At 37.5% G+C, this 24,757-nt stretch overlaps 1 protein-coding gene and 1 pseudogene across 13 annotated transcripts in view; one reads left to right on the plus strand and one right to left on the minus strand.

Annotated features, from left to right (window-relative positions):
* ZMYM4 (zinc finger MYM-type containing 4) overlaps nt 1-24,757 on the minus strand; it is a 273,687-nt gene that overhangs the window by 132,975 nt on the left and 115,955 nt on the right. The gene's annotated exons all lie outside the window — the stretch shown is intronic.
* On the plus strand, nt 4,241-6,554 carry LOC143674520 (splicing factor, proline- and glutamine-rich pseudogene; annotated as a pseudogene).

A 24,757-nucleotide genomic window follows, 5' to 3' on the forward strand; every position in this document is an offset into this window, starting at 1 on the left:
TGACTCTAGTGCTCCCTTTAGTATTTCTTGCAGAGCTGGTCTCTTGGTCACAAATACTCTCAGTGACTTTTTGTCTGAGAATGTTTTAATTTCTCCCTCATTTTTGAAGGATAATTTTGCTGGATATAGGAGTCTTGGTTGGCAGTTTTTCTCTTTTAGTAATTTAAATATATCATCCCACTGTCTTCTAGCTTTCATGGTTTCTGCTGAGAAATCTACACATAGTCTTATTGGGTTTCCCTTGTATGTGATGGATTGTTTTTCTCTTGCTGCTTTCAAGATCCTCTCTTTCTCTTTGACCTCTGACAGTCTAACTAGTAAGTGTCTTGGAGAACGCCTATTTGGGTCTAATCTCTTTGGGGTGCGCTGCACTTCTTGGATCTGTAATTTTAGGTCTTTCATAAGAGTTGGGAAATTTTCAGCGATAATTTCTTCCATTAGTTTTTCTTCTCCTTTTCCCTTCTCTTCTCCTTCTGGGACACCCACAACACGTATATTTGTGTGCTTCATATTGTCCTTGAGTTCCCTGATACCCTGTTCAAATTTTTCCATTCTTTTCCTGATAGTTTCTGTTTCTTTTTGGAATTCAGATGTTCCATCCTCCAAATCGCTAATTTTATCTTCTGTCTCTTTAAATCTATCATTGTAGGTATCCATTGTTTTTTCCATCTTTTCGACTTTATCCTTCACTTCCATAAGTTCTGTGATTTGTTTTTTCAGTTTTTCTATTTCTTATTTATGTTCAGCCCATGTCCTCTTCATGTCCTCCCTCAATTTATCGATTTCATTTTTGAAGAGGTTTTCCATTTCTGTTCGTATATTCAGCATTAGTTGTCTCAGCTCTTGTATCTCATTTGAACTATTGGTTTGTTCCTTTGACTGGGCCAAATCTCAATCTTCTGAGCGTGGACCGTTATCTTCTGCTGCCGGCGTCTGGGCATTCAGTCAGATTTCCCTGGGTGTCGGACCCAATAAGGTTGTAAGATTTTTCTGTGAAATCTCTGGGTTCTGTTTTTCTTACCCTTCCCAGTAGGTGGCGCTTGTGGCACACGTTTGTCTCACGTGTTTGGAATGGATCCCCCCGGTCACCGATCTCTGCGACCTGGGGATTTCCGATCCAATTCTCTCCATTCGTTCAGAGGGCCGCGCGTGGTGGGGACATCAGCCGCCGCGGCTTGAGGGGACCCTGTGGCTGGTCGCCGGCCGCAGCGGACCTGGGGAATTCGCCACTGGACCAGGAAGCCGCCCGCGGGGGAGGGCCACCGCGGCTTGGATAGCCCTCTGATCAGAGACTCGCAGCCGCGGACTCAAAGCCGAGACTTGAAGCTGCCCGCAAAAGAGGGGCGCCGGCCGCCTCGGCTTGGGAAACTTGCCTCTCCGAGACTCTCAGTCGGCCCGGGAAGGAGGGAGGGAGTAGCTCCGGCCGCCGCAGCTGCCGCTGCTTGGGAAATCGCGCGCCGCTCGGGGATCTCACCGCAGCCGAGTCTCGCAGTCAGACTAGCCAGTCCAGACTGGGGTACGCTGTGTGTCCATTCCCTGCCGTAGCCCCAGGAGCTGCTCTGCACTGTTTCAATTCACCTAGTAGTTGCTTTGGAGGAGGAACTAAGACGCACATACCTTACTACGCCGCCATCTTGGCCCCCGAAAGAGAGACTCTTGAATGCAGCAAGAGAAAAGCAATCCATCACATAGAAGGGAGACCCAATAAGACTCTGTGTAGATTTCTCAGAAGAAACCATGGAGGTGAGAAGACAGTGGGATGATGTATTTAAATTAGTAAAAGAGAAAAACTGCCAACCAAGAATTCTATATCCAGCAAAACTGTCCTTCAAAAATAAGGGAGAAATTAAAACATTTTCACTGAGAGAATTTGTGACCAAGAGACCAACTCTGCAAGAAATACTAAAGGGAGCACTAGAGACAGATACGAAAAGACAGGAGAAAGAGGTGTGGAGGAGAGTGTAGAAATGAAGACTATCAGCAAAGGTAAAAAGAAGAAAAATTAGATACGACCAAAAACCCAAAAGGCGAAATGGTCGAAGAACGTACTGCCCATACAGTAATAACACTAAATGTTAATGGATTAAACTCCCCAATCAAAAGACAGACTGGCAGAATGGATCAAAAAACAGGATCCATCTGTATACTGTCTTCAGGAAACGCATCTCAGACCCAAGGATAAACATAGGTTGAAAGTGAAAGGTGGGAAAAGTTATTTCATGCAAACGGCAATCAGAAAAGAGCAGGAGTAGCTACACTAATATTCAACAAATTAGACTTCAAATGTAAAACAGTTAAAAGAGACAAAGAGGGACAATATGTATTAATAAAAGGAAAAATTCAACAAGAAGACATAACAATCATAAATATTCATGCACCGAGCCAGAATGCTCCAAAATACATGAGGCAAACAGTGAAAAGAGAAATAGACACATCTACCATAATAGCTGGACACCTCAATTCCCCACTCTCATCAATGGACAGAATGTGTAGATAGAGGATCAATAAAGAAACAGAAAATTTGAGTAATACAATAAATCAGCTAGACTTAACAGGCATTTATAGAACATTACACCCCACAACAGCAGGATATACCTTTTTCTCAAGTGCTCATGGATCATTCTCAAGGATAGACCATATGCTGTGTCATAAAGCAAGTCTTAATAGATTTAAAAAGATTGAAATCATACAAAACACTTTCTCAGATCATAAAGGAATGAAGTTGGAAATCAGTAACAGGCAGACTGCCAGAAAAATTCACAAATATATGGAGGCTCAACAACACACCCTTAAAACAACCAGTGGGTCAAGGAGGAAATTACAAGAGAAATCAGTAAATATCTCAAGGCAAATGAAAATGAAAACACAACATATCAGAATTTATGGGATGCAGCAAAGGTAGTGCTAGAAGGGAAATTTATTGCCCTAAATGCCTATATCAAAAAAGAAGACAGAGCAAAAATTGAGGAATTAACTGTCTACTTGGAAGAACTAGGAAAGAACAGCAAACTAACCCCAAAGCAAGCAAAAGGAAAGAAATAATGAAGATTAGAGCAGAAATAAATGAAATTTAGAACATGAAAATAATCGAGAAAATCAACAAAACCAGAAGTTGGTTCTTTGAGAGAATCGATAAGATTGATGGACCTTTAGCGAGGTTGACAAAAAAGGTGAGAGAGGATGCAAATAAATAAAATCAGAAATGGAAGAGGAGACATAACCACTAATCCCACAGAAATAAAGGAAGTAATGAGAAGATACTATGAGCAACTTTATGCTAATAAACTTGACAATGTAGATGAAATGGACAACTTCCTAGAAAGGCATGAACAACCAACACTGACTCAAGAAGAAATAGACGACCTCAACAAACCAATCATAAGTTAATAAACTGAATCAGTCATTAAGACGCTCCCCCAAAAGAAAAGTCCAGAACCAGAGGGCTTCACATGTGAATTCTACCAAACATGCAAGAAAGGATTCGTACCAACCCTGCTCAAACTCTTCAAAAAAACTGAAGAGGAAGGAAAGCTACCTAACTCATTCTGTGAAGCCAGCATCACCCCTTGTACCAAAGCCAGACAAAGATACTACAAAAAAAGAAAACTACAGACCAATCTCTCTTATGAACATAGATGCAAAAATCCTCAACAAAATTCTTGCAAATCAAATTCAACAGCATATCAAAAGAAGTATACACCATGAGCAAGCAGGATTCATCCCAGGTATGCAAGGATGGTTCAACATAAGAAAATCAATTAATGTAATACACCATATCAACAAATCAAAGCAGAAAAACCACATGATCATCTTGATTGATGCAGAAAAGGCATTTGACAAAATTCAACATCCTTTCTTGTTTGAAAACACTTCAAAGGATAGGAAGAGAAGGAAACTTCCACAAAATGATAACGGGAATATATGAAAAACCCACAGCTAACATCATTTCAATGGGAAAAGACTGAAAACTTTCTTCCTAAGATTAAGAACAAGACAAGGATGCCCACTATCTCCACTGTTATTCAACATTGTGTTGGAAGTTCTAGCCAGAGTAATTAGACAAGAAAAAGAAATAAAAGGCATCAAAATTGGAAAGGAAGAAGTAAAACTCTCACTGTTTGCAGATAATGTGATACTATATGTCAAAAACTCTGAAAAGGCCGGTGCCATCCGCCATTTTGTGTGAAGCAAAGTGGCCTCCACGTTCCCTGAGCGTCTTCTTCGCTTCTGCCTCAACCGCCCCTTGACCACAGATATGTCTCAGGATCGGTTCCGAAGTCGCGGTGGTGGCGGCAGTGGCTTCCACCGGCGTGGAGGAGGGAGCGGCCGAGGCGGCCTCCACGACTTCCGCTCTCCGCCGCCTGGCATGGGCCTCAATCAGAACCGCGGGCCCATGGGTCCCGGGCCTGGCCAGGGTGGTCCCAAGCCCCAGATCCCGCCACCGCTTCCTCATCAACAACAGCAGCAGCCACGGCCGCAGCAGCCGCTGCCGCAGCCGCAGCCACCGCATCAGCAACCGCATCAACAGCCGCATCAGCAGCCTCCGCCGCCGCCGCCACAGGACTCTTCTAAGCCCGTCGTTCCTCAGGGACCCGGCCCTGCTCCTGGAGTAGGCAACGCTCCACCGGCCTCTGGTTCGGCTCCGCCCGCCACTCCCCCGACCTCTGCGGCCCCTCCAGGGCCAGGCCCCACCCCGACTCCACCGCCTGCAGTCACTTCGGCACCCCCCGGGGCCCCTCCTGCCACACCGCCGAGTAGTGGCGTCCCGACCACTCCCCCTCAAACAGGGGGTCCGCCACCTCCACCCGCAGGAGGCCCGGCTCCCGGGCCTAAGCAGGGCCCGGGACCCGGCGGCCCCAAAGGGGGCAAGATGCCAGGCGGGCCAAAGCCCGGAGGTGGCCCGGGCCTAAGCACTCCTGGTGGCCACCTTAAGCCGCCGCACCGAGGTGGCGGTGAGCCTCACGGGGGCCGGCAGCATCACCCACCCTACCACCAGCAACATCATCAGGGCCCCCCGTCTGGCGGACCAGGAGGTCGCAGTGAAGAGAAGATCTCTGATTCCGAGGGATTTAAAGCCAACTTGTCTCTCTTGAGGAGGCCTGGAGAGAAAACCTACACACAGCGCTGTCGGTTGTTTGTTGGTAATCTACCTGCTGATATCACAGAGGATGAATTCAAAAGATTGTTTGCTAAATATGGAGAACCAGGAGAAGTTTTTATCAACAAAGGCAAAGGATTTGGATTTATTAAACTTGAATCTAAAGCCTTGGCTGAAATTGCCAAAGCTGAACTTGATGATACACCCATGAGAGGTAGACAGCTTCGGGTTCGCTTTGCTACACATGCGGCTGCCCTTTCCATTCGTAATCTTTCTCCTTATGTTTCCAATGAACTTTTGGAAGAAGCCTTTAGCCAGTTTGGTCCTACTGAAAGGGCTGTTGTAATTGTGGATGATTGTGGAAGACCTACAGGGAAAGGCATTGTTGAATTTGCTTCTAAACCGGCAGCACGAAAAGCATTTGAACGATGCAGTGAAGGCGTTTTCTTACTGACAACAACTCCTCGACCAGTTATTGTTGAACCACTTGAACAATTAGATGATGAAGATGGTCTTCCTGAAAAACTTGCACAGAAGAATCCAATGTATCAGAAGGAGAGAGAAACACCTCCTCGTTTTGCCCAGCATGGCACATTTGAGTATGAATATTCTCAGCATTGGAAGTCCTTGGATGAAATGGAAAAACAGCAGAGGGAACAAGTTGAAAAAAACATGAAAGATGCAAAGGACAAATTGGAAAGTGAGATGGAAGATGCCTATCACGAGCATCAGGCAAATCTTTTACGTCAAGATCTGATGAGACGCCAGGAAGAATTAAGACGCATGGAAGAACTTCACAATCAAGAAATGCAGAAACGTAAAGAAATGCAGTTGAGGCAAGAGGAGGAACGACGTAGAAGGGAAGAAGAGATGATGATTCGTCAATGTGAGATGGAAGAACAAATGAGACGCCAAAGAGAGGAAAGCTACAGCCGGATGGGATACATGGATCCAAGAGAAAGAGACATGAGAATGGGTGGTGGAGGAGCAATGAACATGGGAGATCCCTATGGTTCAGGAGGCCAGAAATTTCCACCTCTAGGTGGTGGTGGTGGCATAGGTTATGAAGCCAATCCTGGAGTTCCACCAGCAACGATGAGTGGTTCCATGATGGGAAGCGACATGCATACTGAGCGCTTTGGGCAGGGAGGTGCGGGGCCTGTGGGTGGACAGGGTCCTAGAGGAATGGGGCCTGGAACTCCAGCAGGATATGGTAGGGGGAGAGAAGAATATGAAGGCCCAAACAAAAAACCCCGATTTTAGATGTGATATCTAGTTTTCATTCCAGTTTGTTTTGTCTTTCTTGTTTAGATACCAACCTTTTAAATTCTTGCATTTTAGTAAGAAAACTTACCTTTTTATGGATGTTAGCAGTTTATTGACCTAATATTTGTAAATGGTCTGTTTGGGCAGGTATAATTACGTAATGCAGTGTTTGAAACAGGAGAAATTTTTTTCCTTTTTTTCTTTAAATGTATAATGTCCCTCAAGTTCTGGCAGTGTACTTGTGCCACTGAATTCCCAAAGTGTACCTTTTTTTTTTTTACTCTGCTTCAAATAAATAGAAAAATAGTTATAAAAAAAAAAAAACTGAAAAATTCACAGTAAAACTACTAAAACTAATAAATGAGTACAGCAAAGTGGCAGGTTACAAGAGCAACACTCAAAAACCTGCAGTGTTTCTATACACTAGTAATGAACAATCTGAGGGGGAAATCATAAAAAAATTCCATGTACAATTGCAACCAAAAGAATAAAATATTTAGGAATAAATTTCACTAAAAAGACAAAAGACCAATATAGAGAAAACTATAAGAAATTGTTAAAAGAAATCAAAGAAGACCTAAATAAATGGAAGAGCATATCATGTTCATGGATTGGAAGACTAAACATAGTTAAGATGTCAATTCTACCTAAATTGATTTACAGATTCAATGCAATACCAATTAAAATCACAAACACTTACTTTTCAGAAAAATAATTTTAGTAGATTAAAATGCTAATGATCAAAGAAAGGAAGTGATAAGGGGTATTAAAAATAGGGGAAATATAGGGTAAAATATATTGGGTAGATGGAAATACTTGCAATCAATGACAGGAGGGGTAAGGAGTGTGGTATGTATGAGTTTTTTTTTCTATTTTCTTTTTATTTCTTTATCTGATAGATGCAAATGTTCTAAGAAACGATCATGATGATGAATATACAATTATGTGATGATATTGGGACTTATTGATTATATACCAAGAATGGAACGATCACATGGTAAGAATGTTCGTTTTCATCTGTTGCTATGTTTTTAAAAAAAAATCGTTTTTTTAAAAGATTTAAAAAAAATTTTTTTTTTAAAGAAAAATTTTTTTAAAAAGAAAATCTTCCTAAAAAGAAAGGCTCACAGAGGTTTTGGCTTCACAGAGGAATTTTATCAAACATTCCAAAAACAACTAACACCAATTCTGTTCAAACCTATCCAAAAACTGAGGAAAAAGGAAATACTATCTAACTCATTTTATGGAGCAAACATCATTTAATACCAAAACCAGTAAAGAGGATAGAAGAAAGGAAAACTACAGGCCAATCTCCCTAATGAACACAGATGCAAAAATTCTCAACAAAATATTAGCAAATTGCATCCAGTAACACATTAAAGGAATTGTACACCATGACCAAGTGGGGTTTATACCAGGAATGCAAGGACAGTTCAATACAGGAAAATCAATTAATATAATATAGAACTATTAGCAATACAAAAAGGAAAATTCACATGATCATTTCAATTGATGTTGGAAAAGGATTCGACAAAATTCAAAATCCTTTTCTGATAAAAATACTTAAAAAGATAAGAATCAAAGGTAACCTCAATATGATAAAGGCAATATATGAAAAACCCATAGCCAACATTATACTCAATGGAGAGAGACTGAAATCTTTCCCCCTAAGATCAGGATGAGATAGATAAGGATGCCCCTGCCACCAATATTATTCAACACTGTACTAGAAGTTCAGCTAGAGGAATCAGGCAGGACAAAGAAATAAAATGCATCCAAACTGGATAGGAAGAAGTAAAACTTTCACTATTGGCAGGTGACATAATACTATACTTCGAAAATCCTGATAAATTAACAACAAAGGAAATTGTTGTCACAATTCAGGAAAGTGGCAGGATATAAAATTAATGTGCAGAAATGAGTAATGTTTCTAACCTGTTAGTAACTCAAGGAGTCAGTTAAGGAAAAAATTCCATTTAAAACAGCAACTAAAATAATCAAGTACTTAGCAATGAACTTAACTAGGGAAGTAAAAGGACTTGTACATAGAAAACTACATAACATTGTGAAAAGAAATCAAAGAAGAGTCTAAATAGGTGGAAAGACATTCCCTGCTCATGGACAGGAAGGCTAAATAAAATTAAGATCTCAAATTATACCCAAATTGATCTACAGATTTAATGCAGTACCAATCAAAATTCCAACAGCCTACTTTGTAGACTTGGAAAAGCTAGTCATCAAATTCATCTGGAAGGGAAAGAGACCCTGAATAGCTAAAAGCATCCTAAAAGAGAAAGGAAGGGTGAGGATTAACACCCCCGACTTTAAAACCTATTATAAAGCCACAGTGGTCAAAATTGCATGGTACTGGCAAAAAGACAGAAGCACTGACAGATGGAATCAAATCAAGAGTGCAGAAATAGACCACCAAATCTATGGTCAACTGATTTTTAACAAGGCCCCCAGATCCTCTCAACTGAGATAAAATAGTCTTTTCAATAAATAGACATGGGATATCAAGAGCCAAAATACTGAGAGGCCCCCTACCTTACACCCTATACAAAAATTAACTCAAAAAAAATGTAGTGAAACATCTTCAATACCTGGTAATAGTATTAGATACAAGTTAAGGGGGTTCTCTAGTTGGTCTATAACTAATATTACCATTTTGAAGACGAACAAGTGTGAAAGGGGTTGTATAGACCTATGGGTCCACTGATAAACAGTAGAAATTTAAATTAGTTCTTGCAAGAACTACTTCAAAGGTATAAAAAGTGTACAAAGAATGTTTAAGTCCAGGGTACAGGGAGAAAACTGCTATTGCATGCTATGGGCTATGTTCAAAAGGAACATCAGCACTACCACAGCAATAGCAGAGGTAAATAATGGGGTAAACAAGAGTTAAGATGAGGCTCAGATTTCCTATTTGGTGACGATGTGTTTATTGGTTATCTTTCTCTTGGAATGATGAAATTATCTAAAATTGAGAGTGTTGATGGACTGTGGACTTCTAACATTATCCATGATGCCTGATGAATGCAGGTGGCTGAAGGATGCCCTGACTGAGAAGTAGACTGATGAACAATAGTGTATACATATGATTCAATGTTGTACTGATCAGGCCAGGGTTAAAGTAATTCACAACACAAGGATAAGGAAGACATTGTCTATATTTTAGAACCACACATACTCTTTGGAAGCAAAGGAAGAAAGGTTTATTTGTCTGGAAACTAAATTTTCTGTAGCACATTATCAAACTCAACCTATCTGTTTAGCTCATTTGAACGACTGAAACACAGGGAGCCCAGAATAAGAAAGAGGTCCTTTAATCCTACATAGCTTAATGTAATTCTGGGATACAGTCTAGAGTATATTAAGCAGATAATCAAAAAGTATTGGCAAAATCCCTTGAGGGATGGGGGAAAAAAAATGGAACTATTAAACTTTACCATCAGAGAATCCTCTAACACTGTGTCAAACTTCAGGGACATCCAAATCAATAGGCCAAGCCCTTGATCTTGAGGTTTACTCTTGTGACGCTTATGCATGTAGCAGAGAAGTTTAGCCTAGATATAGGTAGGCCTAAGAGTTATTTCTGGGGGACCTCTTATGTTGCACAGATGTGGCTTCACTCTCACTAATCCCTACTCTTAAAGTGAAATAACTGCCCCACCCCGTACATGGGACATGACATCCAGGAGTGAAAGTGTCCCTGGTGGTGTGGGAAATGACTCCCAGGGACAAATCTGGTCCTGGCACTGTGGGATCAACAATTCCATCCTGGCCAAAAGGGGGAAAATAAGTGTAACAAAGTATCAGTGGCAGAGAGAGTTCAAATTGAGTCGAGAGGATACTCTGGAGATTGTTCTTACGCAAGCTTCAGTTAGACATTGCTACCCATCATACAGCCAATTCTAAAGAACATCTAGGGTAAAAAACAAGTTTCTACAAGGGTTCCATGCACTAGAGTAATTTTTCAGAAACATACAACGTCCAGATGGGTCCCTGGACCAGATAAGTTCTGAAATCTAGTGGGCCCAGCCTCTCCAGAACATCAGATAGTTCCGTATTATTGGCAGACACCGCCAACGTGAAAAATTTAGAATAGCCATAGCCCAAACACCCCTAAAGAAAGGGATAGAAAGATCAAAGGTGATAGCGAAACTATATAGAAAAGACAGGATTTAACAAATGAATATGATTACTGAATCATTAAATTGAAAACTCTTTTAGTCTCCAATATCTAAGAGCAGCTAAAACAAAATCCTAAAATTCTGGAATTGTAACCAATGCCAAACTCTGAAACATGTTCTACAACTAATTGTGGTGCTGCGCTTTGAAATTTAATGCTTTCTTGTATATATGCTATTTTCTACAAAAAAGGAAAAAAAAATTGATTGTGATGATAAAAAAAAATATTTAAGCCTTCCAGGCTCCTATTTCTGGAACAGCTAGAAGGAAAAATCTGAGAAGATCATATGACAGCCCATGACAAACTCTGGGATATGCCCTGTAAATATTTGTTGAAGAGTACTTTGAAAACTATCGTGTTTTTCTTTCTTTGCTTTGTATATATGTTATATTATACAAATAAAAAGTTCAAAAAAATAAAATAAACCCAACTGATTTACAAATGGAAAGAGGGGGGAGACATCTTTACCAATAGTCATCCCAATAACCAAAGGATCAAACATAGCCTCACAAATGATGAAATGCTCAATACTTTATTTCCTCTCATGTATAATGTAGACATGACCTATGAATTTTTACAGAAAATGTTTAATTTGGCACTATTCAAGCCTTATCTAAATCTAATTTACAAGGTAGAGAAAATAAAGGAGGCAGAGAAATAAATGACACCAAGAGTAAACAATTACACAAATTCAGAATGTGGGATATTCAATAAGACACCACCCAGCACTCTACAAAAAGTCAATATCATGGGGTAATAAAAAAAGAAAGTGGGGGGACTGTTTTAAACTAAAAGAGACAAGAGACAACTGAGATATAACTACCAAATATAAAACATAGATCTAGATTAAATCTTAATTTAAAAATAGTAACAATGAAACATATTAAAAATTCTAGTTATTTGGGAAAACTGAACATAGGATGGATAGTGGATGATACTATGGAATTACTGTACATTTTTCTTAGTTGTGATAATGGTATTATGGATGTATAGGTTATTTTAGGAGATGCATGCTGAAGGACTTACAGTGAGGCACTGGGATATCTAAAACACACATAGTAAGGGTTTGGAGAACAGGGGAGAGAACATAAAATATTACAGATATTAATATCTTCCAATTTTTCTATTTATTTGAAAATTCTCTTAATAAAAGGCTGCAGAGAAAATATATATAACGAAGCAGAATCAATCTCTCTCTCTCATGTATACATGCACACAATGTGATAAATCTACTGTACTGTAAGCAAGCAAAGGTCAGGGTTGGAGCTTCTCCATTCAACATTTTATCCCTAGTAACGACTCTATAGCATGCACTCAACAATTGTTTCATAAATGAAAGAGCACGCCTTTCATGTTGTCAGCAGTTAAATCTAAGTTCTATAATATAAGAGAAGTAAATAGTAAAGCATAATATTGAAACTACTTGTAAAATCTCTACATCTAAATTCAGGATATGGTATTGAGAGAAAAGAGTAGCTACCTGGGAAAAATAGGTCGGTAACTCACTTAAAAATAATTTACAGATGTATTTAAAGTGTAGCCATAAAAAAATGAAAGTATAATTTTTTTTAAAGCATAGGAGAATTATTTTTAGGTGTTTAAGTGGGAAATAACTTTCTTCTTTTTTTTTGCATGGGCAGGCACCAGGAAAAAAAACCCAGGTCTCCGGCATGGCAGGCAAGAACTCTATCTGCTGAGCTACCGTGGCCTGCCCCACTTTTCATTTTTAAAAACCCTTATTTGTAAATGCCCTGGAGATTTAAAATCTTTTTCAGAGATATCAATTTCTAACAAAGCATCTATTTGAATTTGTAATTTTAATACTTATCACACAACAACGCTGTAGGTGGCATAAAATCTTATGAGGTTAAAATATAAGTACTAGTTATAATAACTGACATGACTAGAGTTGTACTCATACTTTTGGTCTATATAAGCAAAGAAAACAAAGATGATACAAAATCGAGAAGAAATTATCTATTTGAATAAAATATCAAATGTGAGTACAAAAATCCATAAAGAGAAGATAACACAAATCAAACCAAAAGATAAAAAGAAAAAAAGATTTCATTGCTTTTTACATCATAAACAAAGGATAATTTTCCAAGTGGATAAAAACAAGACTCTTGTATTTCAATACAAATAAACAACCAAATAAATAAATAAAATTTTAAAATGTGAACAAATATTTCATAGAAAAGCAAATACAAAAGCATTCAACCTTGCTCATCATAAGAGAAATGCAAATTAATAATACAAGGAGGTACCACGTTCACCTCAAATGCTGGTAGAAATATATATTTGCTGGTAAAATACCCTTGAAAACAATACAGGCCAAGGTTGACAAATAATGGCTCAGAATTAAAAAGATACAAATGTTTATGACAGAACAAATGTATGTGACTATTACAGAGTGTTAATAATGGGGTGGAATATGGAGAAAAATTCAATTAATGCAAACTAAAGTCTATAGTTAATAATAACACTGTAATATTCTCTCATTAATTATGACAAAGGCACTATACCAAGGCTATAAATGTAAATAATAGTGGGATACAGGGGAAGGATATGGGATTCTTTTTCCTTCTTTTCAGAAGAAATGGGAATATTCTTACATAGACTATGATGATGAATCCATAACTACGCGATTATACCATCGATTGTACACTTAGGATGAATAATATCATATGTGACTAAAACTGTTACAAAACGAATTAAAAAAAATTACAACAGAGACCATATGTGGGCTACAAAGCCTAAAATATTTACTAACCAACCCTTAACACAAAAAAAGTTTGCCCACCACTGCAGGCAAAGGAACAGTTTCAAATATTGTTGGTAAGAGTGTAATGGGATATACCTAATAAAAAGCAGTTAGACAATATTTATCATACTTTAAATTCAGCAATTCAACTTCTAAGAATTTATCCTGCAGACAGAATCTCACATGTAAAAAGACATCTATGAAAAAGAATATATACAGCAGCAAAAGACTGGAAGTAGCCTATCTGTCCATCAATAAAGCTAAGTTAATTGTAGTATATACTTAAATGGAATATTATGTAGTTGTTAAAAAGAAATGGCAGCTTTATACATAATGCCTTCCAAAGACTCATTAAGTAAATTAAAGTGAGGGAAATTATATATATTATCCTACCACTGCTAATTTTTAAAACTGTGTGTGTATATGAACATTTATACATAAAAAATACCTCTGGAAGAATCCATAAGAAACTACTGCTTTTCAATGAGAAGCACAATTAGGTGACTGGGAAACAGAAACACTCTTTTAAGTTTACAGTCTTTTGCATCTCTTATTTCTGAAGCATATGCATCTATTGTGTAGTAACATTTCTTAAAACCCTTATTTGAAAATGCACAGAGATTTAAAACTTTTTTCAGAGATATCAATTTCTAACAAAGCATTTGATTTGAATTTGCAATTCTGATACTTATTGTACAATAAATCTGTAGGTGGCATAAAATCTTATGAGGTTAACATGTAAGTACTAGTTATATTGACTTGAATAGAATTCTAGTCAACCTTGTGGTCCTTATAACCAAAAAAAATAAACAGCTTCTGTTTGTCAGAGCCTAAAACAGGACACTGGGAAATACAGAAGTTAATGAAAACTTGGAAGCACAAACTTCTCATAGAAGATCCATAGCCTGTAGTCACTGTGAGAATGCTTCCAATCACATTTGAGGAAAATGAACAAGAGGAAGAGCGCTAAAAATTAAGAAAAGAGAAGCAGGCAGAGGATAGATCTATTAGGATCCTGTTGGCCTTGGAACAAAATGCAACATACTTAAGTGTTAAAGCAAGTATTAAAGGACCCTGGAGAGGCCCTATCCCATATTAGTGACAGACCCTTCTAACGTGAAGAAGTTAGAATAGCCATAGCCCAAACACCCCTAAAGAGAGGGACAGAAAGATCAAAGGTGTTGGTGGAGTTATACCGAGAAGACAGGATTTAACAAATGAATATGCTTGCTGAATCATCAAATTGATACCTCTTTCAGTCTCTAGTATCTCAGAGCAACTAGAAGTAAAAACCTAAAATTGTGGAACCCATGTCAAATTCTGAAATACATTCTGCATTAAATTGTGGTACTGTGCTTTGAAATTTATTGGTTTTTCATATATATGTTATTTTTCACAAAAAGAAAGAAAAAAAGTCGATTATGGTGATAAAAAAATATTTAAGCTTTCTAGCTTAATATTGAGAGGATTGTATGGTAGTACATGATAAACTCTGGGATCTGTCCTGCAACTATGTGTTGAAGAGTGCACTGAAAACTACTGTTTTTTATTTCTTTGCTTTGTATATATGTTACACTATACAACAAAAAAGCTTTTTTTTTTTTTTAAAAAAAAGAACCCTGGAGAGGGATAAACATAATTTGATTTGTTTTCCAATGATCGTTCTGTCTTCTGCATGGCTATTTTAAAGCTATTAAATGTTATACAGAGGCAAAGAATAGAAGCAGAAAGACCAGTTAGGAGACTATTGCAATAATCCAAGGAAGAACTGGTAGCAAAGACAAGGGAAGTAACAGCAGATGTGATGACAAGTGTCAGACTTGGGCATATTTTGAAGGAAGAATCATTTCCTAATATATGACATACTGGGTATGGAAGAAATAAAGGATAACATAACAGGATGCTATTTTCTGAGATAGGAACACTACTTAAGGGACGAGAAGGGTGAAGGAAATAGGATGAATAGTCTGGTTTTGGATCTGTTAATTTTGTTAATTTTCAATTAGAAATAACAAAGTTATCACGGTCTACACTTACAGAGGACACTCCTGCAAGAACTGAGATATAAATTTGGGACTCATAAAATGAAGAGATGGTACTTAAAATTCATAGGACTTAAGCAGTTTGTGTTGCTTTTATAACTGTCTTGTAAGTTTGAAGGTATTTTAAAAGAAAATGTTTTTTAAAAAATTCATGGGACTATGTAAGATCACCAAGGGAGTTTAGTTTCTATAGAGTTGAGATACCTGAACAGTTAGAAATCTTGTAGAAAAAAAGGAATCACAAAAAGAGACTAAGATGGAACAGCCAATGAGGTAGGATGAAAACCAGGAGCTGATGTCAGAAAAGCTAAGGAGGGAATGACCAACCATAATTGTATGCTGCTGAGTTTGAGAGATGAGGACTGAGAATTGAGATTTAATACTGGTAAAGATGAAATACACTTCTGACTTGATAAGAGCTATATATCAGCAGGAAAATGATTATATAATTTTTTCTGGGATGATCTCAAAATAGACTAAAAGGAGAGGACAGGCAACTCTTAAGAGGAATTCTGCTACAAACTGAAAAGGAACAGAAACTGGACTAAACTCTGGACTAAATGAGGATCTTGGTTAGGGGAAGAATTTTTGGATGGAGAGTAGTATAGTTTGTAATATGCTCGTGGAATGATCCATTAAAGAAGGAAGAACTGATGAGTTCAGGAAGAAAGTCTTGGATATAAGATGGGACATGACTGGTACACAGGTTCCTTAGTAAAAGTATGGAAGAAGAGTACATGAGTAAAACATTGGTACCTTGTTAGGTTTTGTGACAGGGGAATTAGAAGTTACTTTAACCAACTTAACTACAACATTTTGCAACTGAAAACAAAAACAAATTTCATACCAGGTAAAGCCAACTGAATTCTTTACCCATTGCCCATATGGTTAATCCTTGCTTTAGTGGCACACCCAAGAAACATTTCATTTTAAGGCTCTTGATGTATGACCACCAACTAAGGAACCCAATACCACATACATGAAAATTGTGAAGGGGCTATAGTTATTTTCCTTGCTAATATATTATTTAATTTCTTCCACAAATGTTTGCTTTTATTAAAAGCACAATTTTCAAAACTGAAATATCAATTGTAATTCTAATATTAGAAATCATTTTCCCTAATAATTCCCTGAGGTTTTTTCCCTCTTTTATATAAACAAGCAAGAAGGAATGAAAAAAAAAAAAAAAACCCAGACACTTCAAATAATGCAAAACCAAACAAGCATAAAAATGAAGTGATTTAGTTCACTGTAAATAAAAGCTTAAACTGGCATTTTGTTTGGTCACTGAAAAATTTCCACCACAAAAACCAAAGAACCGAGATGATTTGGTTGTTAGTGTTATTCAATAAATACAATTTCCTAATTAATAAAATTCCATTAACCTATATGATTAGAAATACAGTTCAACAGTTAATCAAAAATCTAGTAAAGCCAGGAGTCATTAAATGAAATATACATGCTTTATAAATGATACAAACATACATTTATTTTTACTTGAAACACACAAAAGCACACTAGCCAGTCATTAGATGATCAATCAAGACCCCTAATTCAATAACGTGTACACCCATTTAATTTCTTTCTTACATAAATCACACCCATACTGTAATCTCTATGGTTGCAATTTCGGTTTCTTTAAAGAGGAGTGAAAAAGCAAAGATACTTCGCTCATCCACATTTTTTCTGTCTTGCCTATTAAGTCTTTCAAAAGAACTATTATTAACAGAAACAACAGCTCACTTTTCACAGTAACACTTCATGAGTTTAAAGTGGCGTATTTAAATTATAGAATTTAATGGCCATTCAGGTGGTACAACCATGGCTCAGTGGCACAATTCTCACCTACCATGCCAGAGTCTCAGGTTCGATTCCCAGTGCCTGTCTATGCTAAAAAAAAAAAAAAAAAAAAAAAAAAAATCAACGACCAAAAAAATAATAATAATAATTCAATGGCAAGTAGTACTAGGATAATCAGGTTTGGGAACAAACACAACTTCTGGTAACCAGGCAATTCAACAACAGCTAAATTATACGACCACATCTAAAACTACTAGATGTTTCTTAACAGCCATTCTAGCCTTCTCCCTTAGTGGCAGATCCTGACCTTCATCAGGGTACAACTTTCAGAAATAGAAAGAAAAAGAACAGTATCTAATAACTGCTATTTATAACCCTAAATGAAAAAGAATCTTAGCTATTAAAAGGCCAGTGAGAAACGGAAAACTTTTCATGGAAACCAAACAAAAAGTAGAGTTCAACAACCCAGTCTTCTTTAAAACTGCAATCATCAACCCATCAGTAGGCCATAACTAGGATCTTTTAAAAAAGCAAAAACAGGAAACCAAAGTGCATCACACAGAGCGATAATAAGTACTGCTACACAGAACTTTTGTGCACACACACACACACACAGTCTTGATGTAAGCCATATCTTTAACAGCTGTTTAAAAGTTAAAAAAACAGAACAGTTTGAAACACTGGAATATTCAGAACAATGTGACTGAGTCTGTGACTTACTAAAAGATGCACAAATGTCAACAATCATTCAAAATAAGTTTGATTTTACCAAATTACCATAGTCTACTTGTGCACTATTAAAGGCTGAAACAATTTTATGATTTTGAAGTTCACTATGAAACAAACGTCTTATAAAACAGATTCCAGTTGTTCTTTTCTATGAGGACAACTAAAGCAAAGATAACAGACATTACCCTTTTGAGTGTTTGATAGTTATAGTGCTCTGAAAGCAATAAGCAAAAAGATGAGGAATATCCATAAACTGTTATAAAGCTTAAGCATATACCTAAAAAGCTGTCAAGGGTCAACTTCAAGCACAGTACTGAAATAGAATTATCATTAATTCTGTAAAATAAAGTTTCTATACATTTTTATAACATTTCAGTATTTCAGAAAGTATTATCACTTTTGTAAGCAGAATAACACAAAATTTAAACAAAATAATAAAAGCAAAGGTCATTATTCCAATGGTAGTAAAATCACAAAGACATAAGGGTATAGGGAGACAATTTCAACTGTACCCCAATCTGCAGCCCCCAACCATGCTTTTATTCTTGGTAGTCATTTTCCAACTAATTCAAAAATTTTTGTAACATATACGTTATCCACAAAATGAAAATTTTAATTTGAACTTTTCTCTCTTGCCATGCAAGACTGAGTTGTTATCACTTTCTATTCAGATAAACAAGGATCTGTTTAAATCTTGAATCTAATTTTGTTTCCCTATCACTTATGCACCAGAAAAAAAAAGTTAAAATAATATTTTAACTATTTCATACCTGTATAAACAGAGCAACTTGTACTTTTTCCCTGTCATTAGCGTTAATGCACTTCTAAAACTTCACTTTGTTACTCTCATGAGCTTATTAAAGACAACTCAAGATCCACCAGCTATTAACTCACACTATCGTTAACAATCATCACCAGGGCCACAGTGGCTCAGCAGGTAAGAGTGCTTGCCTGCCATGCCCGAGGACCCAGGTTCGATTCCCGGTGCCTGCCCATGTAAAAAAAAAACAAAAACAAAACAAAAAAAAACCAATCATCACCAGACTTTTTTTTTTTTTTTGATGGAGGACAAAACCCTGCTTGGACAACTTTACCTAGAGCAGGGGTTGCTAAAATACAGCAATGAGCCCAGGTCCTATTTTTGGATGGCCCCAGATCTCAGAATGTTGCTTTAACATTTTTTTTAAAACTTATAAAAATAAGAATATGAGACAGGGACATGTGTGGCCATCAAATGATAAATATTTACTATTTGGGCCTTGACTGAAAATGTACCCTGACCCCTGACCTAGAGAATTGCTACATGTAGTTCACAGAACAATTAGCATTCTGCTAGAGGACACGGTAAGTTAAGCAGCCTAAAAAATCACTTAGGCCAATTATTTATAGAACTATTTCTATGAGTCAAGTCCAAAAATGCTTCAGAAAACAGTATTGTAAATTATGGATTACACATTAGATTTGGAAATCATATAGTTGACAGGGGTTTAGTATTCAGATTACGTATAGAAGAAATCATGGAAGGCCTAAATAAATGGAAAGGCATACCATATTCATGGACTGTAAGATTAAATATATTTAGGATGTCAATTCTACCCAAATTGATTTACAGATTCAATACAATACCAATTAAAATCCCAACAACTTATTTACTGAAATAGAAAAAACAATAACCAAATTTTATTTGGAAAGGCAGGGAGCCCTGAACAGCTAAAAATAACCTGAGAAAGAAAAATGAAGTGGAAGGTCTCACACTACCTGACTTTCAAACACATTACAAAGCTTCAGTGGTCAAAACAGCATGGTATTGGCATACAGATAGATACACCAACCAATGGAATAAAACTGAGTGTTCAGAAATAGACCCTCATCTATGGAAAATTGATCTTTGATAAGGTGGTTGTCATGGTCAGGTTCATGTGTCAACATGGCCAGGTGGCGGTGCCTGGTTGTCTGGTCAGGCAAGCACTGGTCTGTCTGTTGCTATGAGGACATTTCATGGACTTAACTCATGATTACACTGTCTGCATCCACAGCTGACTGTGTTTGCAATCAGCTAAGGGGAGTACCTTCTGCAATGAATGATGTTTAATCTAATCACCAGAAGGCTTTTAAGGAGGATTCAGAAGAGATGGTCTCTCTTCTTGCTTCAGCCAGCAAGTCTCTCCTGTAGAGGCTTCATCAGAGTCATCAGCTTCACAGCCTTTCCCATGGATTTTGGACTCTTTCATTCCTACTGTTGTCCAGTTAGCCTATCCTGAGAGTTCACTGCAGACCTTCATCGGAATTACCAGCTTGTGGCCTGCCCTACAGACCTTGGACTCTACACCCTACATTCGTTTACATGAGACACTTTTATAAATTTTATATCTACGGATATCTCCTGCTGATTCTGTTTCTCTGTTTGTTAGAGAACCCTAACAAACAACCCAAAATAAAAATGGGCAAGACCCAGATACTTTTCCGAAGAGGAAATACAAACGGCTCAATAACACATAAAAGATGCTCAACTTCTCTGGCTATTAGGGAAATGCAAGTCAAAACTACAATGAGATATCATCTCACTCCTACTAGAATGGCCATTATAAAAAAATTTTTTAAAAAGGGGTACACAGTTGTTTCCGTGGTAGAATGCTTGCCCTTACATGTGGGAGACCCGGATTTGATTCCCGGATCATGCACCTAAAACAAAACAAAACAAAAAAACAGAAAACTACAAGTAGTGGAAAGGATGTGGAAAAAAGAGGCACACTTATTCACTGCTGGTGGAAATGTAGAATGGTGTAACCACTCTGGAAGGCAGTTTGGTGGTTCCTCAGAAAGCTAAATATAGAACTGCCATATGATCCAGGAATCTATAACTAGGTATATATTCAGAGGAAATGAACAGAAGGACACATGCACACCAATGCTTACAGGGGCATTATTCACAACTGCCAAGAAACAGAAACAGCCAAACTGTCCATCAATGGAAGAGTGGCTAAACAAACTGTGGTATATACATACAATGGAATATTACACAGCTGTAAGATAGAATATAAAGTCATGAAGCATGCATCAATGTGGGTGAACCTTGAGGACATTACGCCAAGTGAAATTAGCCAGGAACAAAAGGACAAATACTGTATGGTCTCACTAACATGAACTAGCATCAATGAGTGAACTTTGACAGTTAAAGTTAAAAACACAGGGTATCAGGAGAAAGAGGGTAGAGATGGGGCGTTTGAAGCTGAAGGAGTACAGAATGTTCAACGGGTCTGATTGTAAAGATCCAGATATGGATAGCACATTAATATCTGATGGTAGCACAATTATATAAGTATATTGAATGAAGCTGAGTGTGAGCATGGTTGAGGGGGAGGGCTGGGGGCATGTATGACACCAAAACGAAAGAGAAAGGATAAAAACTTAGAAGGTATAACTTTGGAATGCCAAGAATGGACGATGGTGATTAAATGTACAAAAATAAGAATTTTTTTCTTTGTATACTGTAAGGTGGGGTCACATTTCATTCTTTTTCCATGTGAGTATTCCCTTATTTCAGCACCATTTATTGAATTTTTTCATTGGTTTTTCATTTGTTTGTTTGCTTGCTTGTTTTTGGGAATTGAACTCAGGCTGGGAGTTCAATTCCCAGGATGGGCTGGGAATTGAACTCAGGTCTCCCACACAGCAGGTGGGAATTCTACCACTGAACTACCCTTGCACCCCTAAATAAAAGAATGTTTTTACATGAGGAAGAACAAATGAATGTCAACATTGCAAGGTGTTGATAATGGGATGGTATGGGAGGGGGTATATAATCAATGCAAACTAGGGTCTATAGTTAACAGTAACACTGTACTGTGCTCAAAAACAATATGGCAAAACTAAATGTCAATAAACCATTTATGGGAGAGGGGCATGGGATTCTTTGCAGTAGAAAAGGAAATGTCCTCATAGATTGTAGTGGTAAAGTCATGGCTATGTGATTATATTGGGAACCACTGATTTTTTACTTATGTTGGACTGCACGATGTACGAATAAAACTGTTTAAAAAAGAGCACAGACATATGGGTACATGGGTGGTTCAATGGTTGGTAGAATGCTAGCCTTCCATGCAGGAGACTCAGGTTTGATTCCTGGACCATGCAGGCCTCCCCCTTCCCCCCCCCCCCCCAAAAAAAATGAACAGAGAGATACAAGTGCTGGAGAAAATGTGGAGAGATGCACCTATTCATTTTGATAGGGAAGCAGAGTGGTGCTGCCCCTCTGGAGGGCAGTGTGATGACTCCACAGAAGGCTAGGGGTGGGGTTGCCATATGATCCTGCAAACCTGTTGCTAGGTATATACTTGAAAGAACTGAGAGTGGGGACATGAATGGATATCTGCACACTGGTGTTTAAGGTGGCAATGTATGCCATTTGCAATAGATGGGGGTAGCCTAAGAGTACAGTGACTGAGGACTGGAAGGGAGAACGGTGGTGTACACATACCGAGCCACTGCAAGAAAGAATGAAGTTGTGAGGCATGCAACTAAGTGAATGAACCTTGAGGACAGTATGTTGAGTGAAATCCCAGAAACAAAAAGACAAATATCATGTCTTACTCATATGAACTAACTATAATATACAACCACGGAGAACTGAAATTGAGAGCACAGGTTATTAGGTTAAGGCCTATTGTAAAGGTTCCTATACTGTAAGCTCTTACAGCAGTCATATCTACACCAGAGCTGTAACTGCTTTTTCTAAAACTGAGATGCTGAACTATTTGTGTATAACTTGGCTGTTCCTGGGAACTTCGGGTATTTTTGTGACTCCTGAAACTAAGAGTTAGAGCCTGAATCTTGAAAGTCAGCATTCTCCTACAAAGCAACTGTCAAAAAAAAGTTGAAAAAGTGATCAGACTTCAACTAGAAATACGAATGAAGTTGATTTGGACAGGACTAAGTTAAGCCAGAATAGAGAGTAAAGGATGACATGGTCTTTATTTTAAAACCTCAACTTCTGTGTGAGACCAATGGAAGAGATGGTACAAATAAATTTGGTGCAAAATTTGTTTTTGGTAGCACACTAATTTAATTTGCATGGTCAGTCTATTCAAACACAATATATAATTACATGGACTCTTGAATATGGAATGAGATCTTGTTGGTCGTACAGGTTAGTGTGATGTCCCAATATATCCCAGAGTAATCTGGGCACAGACTAAAAAAGTATTCACAAAGCTCCCTGGAGGGACTGAGGAGAAAAGAGGAAATATTAAACCTCCCCACATGGGGAATTCCTGATATTCCTCCAAGCAGTAGGAACAATAAATTCAGTATGCCAATCCCTTGATCTTATTAGGGCTTGCCCCTATAAAAGTTATTCCTACAAAGGAGAAGCTAAACCTACTTACAATTATACCTAATAACCACCCTTAGAGAATCTCTTTTGTCACTCAAATGTGGCCTCTCTAAGCCAATTTGGCAAGTTGACTCACTGCCCTTCCCCTCCTATGTGGGATATGACTCCTAGGATATAAATTTCCCTGGCAATGTGGGACATGAGGCCCAGGGATGAGCCATGACCCAGCATCATGGGACTGAGAAAGCCTTCTTGACCAAATGGGGAAGAGAGAAATAAGACAAAATAAAGTTTCAGTGACTGAGAGATTTCAAATAGAGTTGAGAGGTTATCCTGGAAGTTATTCTTATACATTATATAGATATACATTTTTAGTTTATAGGGTATTTGCATGGTTATAGGGAAGTACCTGAAGCTGTTGAATTGTATTCCAGCAGCCTTGATTCTTGAAGACATCTGTATATAGCATCTACAGTGCAAACATGTACTTATGAAACCTTCCTTTCAAAAAGAAAAAAGTGACTAATGCTCCTCTTATCCAGATTATGGGCGGTTGAGTAAACAATAAGGACAAAAAAGTAAATAAATAATAGGGGGTGGGAAAGGGGGTAATAAAATGGGGTTGACTGAAATACCAGTGGTCAATGAGAGGGAGGGGTTTGGGATGTACAGGTTTTTCTTTTTTTCTCTTTATTTCTTTTTCTAGAGTGATGCAAATGTTCTAAAAAAGGTTCATGGTGATAACACAGCTATGTGATGATAATGTGAGTCACTGATTACATAGTTTGGATGGACTGTATGGTGTGTGAAGACATTGCAATAAAAATATCTATTTTTAAAAACTCATCTCCCATGAAAGGGAAGGATTAGCAAAAAAATTAAAAAGACAAAAGGGCCACACAGATGGAAAGAAAAAATTACTTGAAAGATACAGCTAACCAAAACTGACAGATGATGAAATATAAAATATGAATATTTTTCTACATATTTAAAGAAATTGAATTCATACTTTAAAATCTTCACACAAAACAATCTCCAGGTCCAGATGGTTTCACTGATGAATTCTATAAAACATTTAATGAAGCTATAAAGCCAATCTTACAAAAACCTTGTCAGAAAAATCCATTAAAAAATAGTAACAAATCAAAGCCAGCAAAATATAAATGCTAATCTGGAGTCAGTGCTCAAGGTAAAATGGGAATATGAAAAAATAATAATAAAGCCTAAATCTGTCTGACAGAAGTGACAAGTAACCGTTAAGTGGAAAAGACCTAAATAACTGAAAGCACAAACTGATAATTATTTAGGGTAGCCCTAGAAATTTTAGCAAAAACAGTAAAATATATAATTTGAACAGTTACCAGGAAAAAGAAATAAAATCCTTCTAACTGATATATTTTTATGTTTTATTAGATTTCTTCCACCTGGTAGTAAACCAGTCTTGTAAAAAGATTCCAGAAATTGAAAAAATACTCCAGTTTCAAAGGTTACAAATGAAACAATTAGGAATACATTATATAAGAAAAGCACAAGA

Source organism: Tamandua tetradactyla, chromosome 2, assembly GCF_023851605.1.
Source record: "Tamandua tetradactyla isolate mTamTet1 chromosome 2, mTamTet1.pri, whole genome shotgun sequence".
NCBI lineage: Eukaryota > Metazoa > Chordata > Mammalia > Pilosa > Myrmecophagidae > Tamandua > Tamandua tetradactyla.